The sequence below is a fragment of the Xiphophorus hellerii genome, chromosome 2 (genome assembly GCF_003331165.1).
Source record: "Xiphophorus hellerii strain 12219 chromosome 2, Xiphophorus_hellerii-4.1, whole genome shotgun sequence".
In the NCBI taxonomy this organism is placed as follows: domain Eukaryota; kingdom Metazoa; phylum Chordata; class Actinopteri; order Cyprinodontiformes; family Poeciliidae; genus Xiphophorus; species Xiphophorus hellerii.
This window is the reverse complement of record NC_045673.1, coordinates 8,188,780-8,195,540: the sequence shown is the minus strand read 5'-3', so window position 1 is coordinate 8,195,540 and position 6,761 is coordinate 8,188,780.

Genomic DNA, 6,761 nt, shown 5'->3' with positions numbered 1-6,761 from the left:
ATGATACTGCCACTGCCATGTTTCACTGTGTTTCTTTGGCAATATGGTTATTCTTTTGAAATTGTGGCCTATTCAGCTGTAGCTCTACCTATAACACTTTCTTCCATAGGTTTGTGAAATCTTTAGTCAGGCTTGGATATTTTTTATGAAAGGACTTCTGTCTTGCCAGTCAACACTCTAGTCATATATGCAATGCTGTAGAACTTTATTTTAATATCCTTGTCCTAACCGATACTTTTGTACAATTAGATATATTTGATCTTCTCTCTTCAAACCATGATTTAAATGTGGAAGACCCAGACATAGGCAAACATTTTTAAAAAGTTCAAGCTTGTTGATGGTTTTGTAACACTTTGGAGGTGAAAATATGTTTTTGTACAGTTTTATGATGCTAATAATCTGAAATTATTTAGGATTTTGTGCAAGTGTTACACAGATATGACATATGTACACATTCTAATGATCACCCCCAAAAATTTTAAAAGACACTTTACTTACCTTCCTTTTGATTAATGTGATACAGTAACTCACAGAGATCTTGCACATCAAAAGTTTTTGAAGTTGGGGTATTTTGTGACTGTAGCAGGAGCTTATATGCAGGTTTCCTACCTAATAGAATTCCAAGACTGAATAAAAGTGGTCAGTCTCTAAGTCTGGGTACAAAAGCAACAACAACAAAAAAGCAAAAGAAAAATCAGTATTTGTACTTTTTTTTTTTTTAAATAGAGATTGTGTAATACTGCAACACAAGGTCTTACAAGGTTAACTTGAAAGATGAAAATGTCAGGAAAAGACTACTAAGACAGCGGAACTCTATTTTTGGTTCATTGAATTTGTTATTATCGATGGCATGTAGACACAAGAAGACAAAATGCTGAAATTAAATCAAGGCATGCTATTAGATTAAGGGTGTGTCCACACTTATGCTTTGTTTACCTTTGCTTCTGGTACACTGGCCTGTATCCTAAAAAAATCTATAACAATAAAACAAAAGACGTACAGAAATAAGGGATAAAAGCATGACCAAAAAAGCAACAGAAGTTAACACTGTTATTCACTAAAAATGCAGCTATTATAACACAGACACCTTGTTCCCGTGTTTCCAGAAGCTTAAAGAATACCTTTGATCATGAGGCGTTACACAGTCAAAGACTTTATAATTTATTTTTTTTATTATTCAAACAAAAAACATTTATGCAATAAGGCATAAATGTCATACGATCTTTTTCGTATGTCCCTGTTCAGATTTCTTTTTATTGAACTGTATGGAATAGTACTTCCCAATAAAGGTGGGAAACATTTTGATATTATTTGTTATGGCATTGTATTTTGACATGGGAGTCCAACACAATGTGTAACATGTTTGTATCCACTGTTTGTAGGGTATGATAAAAGGATCTTATCTTTGTGTCTACTGCCTGGAAGCCAGAAGTATGTCCTCCGAGTCCTCGCTTCAGTTCGTCTTGTTACTATCACAAGGATTCTCCTGTACTCCGGTCTGCATTTACAGTACATGCAATATTATTCACAGGCTCTCCTTGACAGTAAATGGAAGTGCATCAGCAAATGGCAGTAAATGCATCCAGAGCTGACATCTATCTCAGGAGAACTGCAGACATAAGCGGAAGACACTCCGTGTGCTGTTAGAGCGGCTGTGGTGGATCTCCTGGCTTAACTGGAACTCAGAAAATGACTGAGCTCACATTAATATTTGAGGGATGAACTTGGTGCAGCTTTCAAAGGCAGCAGTGTGCCCCAAGTGTGGTCACTGTCAGCTCCAATCTCTTCTTAGGTTTTCATGGTTGTACTGTGACATCACACAGTCATCTTCAGTGTGATTCAGTAAGACAGAAGTTTTATTCAGAGCCACTTCATGAAGGAAAGAAATGACGTAAACACAGCTCTTGAGTTCTGGTGAGTGGCCTCTTGGTCGCTGAATTCGTTGGGGCAGGATGAGGAGAATGGCCCAGTCCATCCACTCCACCGCAACACTTTTCTAGGACCATGTGCTTGAAGCAGTGAGCTCTTCATAAGGCTGTCTCTCCAGAGATGTTGTTGCTGGATTACAAAAGCGGGGCCGGATGCTTTCAGCATGGAGCCAGCCGCCGCGCTACGCTCTCACGGGCTCATTTGTTAAAAGCTGTAGTCTTTCTTTTCCCACATGAAGTGTGTAGTTCCTGTGTGCATTTGTACCTTAAGCTCCCAGCTCAAGTACGATTTTCTTCCTCTCTTAATCAAACAGTGGAATATCTGCAGATGAAAGGCCGCACCTCTAAGAGCCTAATCGTGGACATCGAGGGGGTCATTGTCTCGCCTTCCGCTGATCTACGTTTCAATGGAAGGCTTTCAGCAGGTTCTCATGCAAAAGCCCGTGCTGCTCTCGACTATTTAAAGAAGGGTAGTGGTGCAGGATGAGAGACTAGAGTGGCCCGAGTGCTTTACAGAAGTTCAAAACACAAGAGCGTAGTCCAGTTGCATAGTCTGTCTGGATTGTTAGAGGCAAGATCTGAAAACCATGCAGGAAACCAAGTGGTGACTGATAATAGGCTACCTTTTTTGGTTTACCAAGTAGCACAGTTAAGCATGGGCTGGTTGTTTGTGTCAAGTTATGCTCAGGTTTTAAAATGCTAAAAATTTTCCATCAGGACAAATATTTTAATATCCTTCAATGAGATACCAGAGAAAGTGCAGCAGTGACATTGTATGGTGCATGGAGTAATGCAAAGTCCCCTCTCCCCCACCTGTTGCTGGACACTTCTTGTCATCTGGTGGAAAGAAGAATTGTAAATTTTTTCCTCGTTTGCAATATTTCCAGTCAATAGTAAAGGCAAAAACTCAAAATGTAGAAATTCAAAGTGCACCACTCATCACTCATTAAAATAGCACTTTTTGAAAATATCACTATTATTATTGATTTAGGTTTTTGGACCCACTTACTCATAAATATAACAGATAATGACCTTTAAGTCAACTCAGAATAATTTTAGCATTTCTGCCATCAATATTTACTGTTTATTTCACAGACAGTACCTACATTTCCTCATAGTAGACTGAGTAGAATGAGTGAAGGATGACTTGAAATTTTTGGTTACCAAAGTGGGTACAAAGGCTCTGCCAGGTTGGAACTGATTTGTGGGGCTTATGAAACATCTAGCTGTAAAGGGAATCATTTTGGACCTGAATAAGTCGCATAAATAACTACATAAACTGACAAAAGAAAGTAACAGTGAAGGGAATTAAAGGAAATGACCATCACCAGTTTTTATTGTGACTTGTACCAGTAAGTTTTAGGATGGATAATATCTTTTATTCTGAGCATTAATGTGTAAAAAGCAGAATAGCGAAAAGATGCAATTGTCTATGCTATAAGCATTTTTTTCTGCTTACGTTTAACCATCAAAATCAAAGAAGTAATAAATAAAATGTATAGAAAGCATTGCAATCAGTGTACGGTAATAATCAATATGCCATTTTAACCCTCTATGGCATGACTTTTTATTTTTGGGGGGAAAAAATATTTTCCTGCATTCTTTGGGAGCTTGGTGGTCCCTAATTACATGTCAATCATAAAATCGGACTCTGACACCTCCTGGAACCAGATTTGGGTTTGTTGCCTCAGGGTAACATTGGTCTAGAACACCAAGATTTTCTACACTGATTATGAGAAATGAAATACAAATCAAACAAAAACTATATTCATGAAAAAACTTTTTTTTGGACAAAAATATGTCAAAAATCATGCCCCCCAAAAAATAAAATAAAGGAGCAATGTGAGGTACAGATATGTGGTTTGTTGCCTGAGGGCAACGCCATGCCATAGAGGGTTAATTTGGCTGCAGAAATAAGAGTTTTTCTGTTTTAAATAAAAGCTGTGTGATCATGTTAGATATTTCTGCTTTAAATTCTTGGTGTAAAAATTACGATACCCTGAAACTCTGGTGTTTTTACTGAAGATTATCATAATGTGAGAATCTCATAATGACCCTTTCTAACCCACAACCCAACAGAATATTGTCTTGATCGTGTGGCTGAAACTCTGTTTCGTATGTTCTCCTTTTCATCACACAGAAAATCTTTTTTCTTTTCTCTCTTTTTTTTCTGACAGCGTGAGACTAGCACCTTCCTGAAATTCAGAATATTAATCCTCTAATCACCTGAGCATTGCCAGTCCTCGGTTTTATCTCCAATGCATGTGAAAGCCCCCGGTGCCTAGTGATTACAGCATTTGATCTGGGTAATAATGTCTTCACTGTTGCCCTGCCTAGGGCCCAAAGGCAACACAGCTCTAATCCACAGTGCATTCTAGTGGAATCGCATTACACAAAGACCACCAGGGTTCTCTTATAGAGGGGAGGGCCAAGGGATGGGGGGGGGGGGGGGGGGGGGGTAAAGTAGGAGGTTGCCATGGAAACAAGCTCCCCGCTCTCTGTTTTTCTCTCTCTCCTCTCTCTTTTATGTAGACACACACTCATACACACGGACGTTACAGGCACACTCACTCCTGGGACAGATAAGCAAAAGACAGGTTCTGTGTTTACCTTCTGTGGACCCTCCAATCCCCAAGCAGGTTGAGCCCTGATAACATGAAGCCTGTACAGTCACCGACCACTGACAGCAGATAAGCACTCCAGCAGAGCAGAGCAGTCATCGCCCTCCAACCAGGATGAACAAACCTGGGAGACCCGGATTCATTTGGATTAGGGTGGATTGCTGCTTGCCAGCTCTGCCTCTGTCACTCGCTGTGTTCAGACTGCTGATGTTCACAGGACTCTCTACATGAAAACTTGATGTTGCTCTTTACCCCGTGGAGAGCTTAGTGAAATGACACGGCCACACGAGTGGACTGGATGCTATTTTAGATATTGAGGTCAAGGCGGCTGCCTGGCATTGGCCACTATTGAGGCAACGCAGCTATTACTATAAAATAAATAATTTCCTCTCCGCTTGTCTTTAGAACCGCTGTTTTGTTTATGCTTTAGTAATAAAGGTTTTCCAGAAGAACTAATTCCAAAAATTCTGTAAATAATATGGCTTCTGATTAGATTGTTTTTTCTTGTTACTTTAATGCCCCATGAAGGGACCCACATGCTCTTTGATGTTAAGATCAAGACAGCTACAAGTGCTTCTTTATTATGTGCATTATGCTAAGATGCTAATTATTTTTCCACACACATTCAGTGATTAAAGCACAGCTGGAGGTGTATAAGTAACATGACTAATTACGGAGGAAATGCTGATATTGAGCTAAGGTGATGAGAACTGGATTTCCCTTTGGCTAATCTTCGCCTGTGTTTGCTTCTAATTATTATTTAAAATAATTTACACGATGGACTACTTTTGCTGAATTGGAAAGAATCTGCTCCTACATATAAGGAATTTTGCAGTTGGTTTTGATTTAATAAAATGTTAAAAAATGTTACTTTACTGCTTTGTGGATTAATATTTCAATATACATAATTTGTCAGAATGTCTATCTTTCCGTTATTTTTGGAAGGATTGTTGAATGTATAAACACAATCCCATTTTCTCCTTGGTGATCATAATAGTTGCTTTAAGCCATTTAATGCAGTATAAAGGTAACAGCAGTCAGTGAATGTTGGTACTTTTCAATAAGAAACATACTCTTTTGTAATTCAGACAGGAACCAATACAATCTCTAAGGAAATATGGCTTGCAAGTTATTTTTGTTTGTTTGTTTTCTTTTGACAATATCCTGTGCAATCAAGTGATTCACAGATGTATTTGCTAACTCCAGGCTATCGGTTGTTGGTTAACAATGAAAAGATGCGAGTTTACATGATTTGATCATGTGAGTGGTGTGTTGTCTGAAATTAGCAGTGAGGATCTGAAAACATCCATATCTTTATCAAATACACTAGAAAACCCCCCAGCTCATCTTTCTTCTAAGGAAGAGAGTTTGACATTGAAACACATCTATATTTCATTTCTGAGAAATTGTTTTTAGCTAGTATGTAAACCTTTGAAAGTTATCTTTTGATTGTCTTTCTGAAGCTGGTGGCACCATATCATATATTAAGTATGTGTTTACAAAAACCAGTAAGCATAATTCTTTATGTTGACACAAAAGTACGAGATTAAGTTTTACCTGACTTGGAAAAGTTAACCTAATAATCTCATAATGTTCTGTACTCATATTATACATGGAAAAAAATATGGAGGTGGTTTGTTTTGAATCTGTAAAAAACAGTCACCAATAATACGGATGTTCCTACAGAAAAGAGATGTGTAGGATTTTCTGAGGCTAAGGATTAAGATGATGACAAAGAGTCAAACCAATACTGTCTAAAAAGGCAAGCTTAAAAAGCTTTAAAAATAGGAAAGTTAAAAAAATCTAATGGAAACTCATGAATCTTCATTTTTCTAGTTAAAAACTTGATATACTGACATGTCTGTCACTCCTGGCACTCTCACCGCCCCTGGCCAAGGCACCACCATGTTCTATTGAAAAGACAGAGGGGGCAATCTTTCAAAAAGGATCCGTTTTTGAAAATATATTATGATATAATCATGTTTTCCCTCTAAAAGCCCTGGGGGAAACCTGTCTGTCAGACGGCAGCCCTCTCTTAGCTGTCCGGGCCTGAGCAGAAACAGCAGTTGTGTGTTAATAGAACCCAGAGGCACTGTGAAACCTTACCCATTTTGCTTTACGCTTTCAGCCAGGAGATTAAAGTCAGGGAAACATTACAGGAGGCTGGATAATTGCCCCTGTGTCTCCAGCAGACAAAAGGCAACGCTCTGGC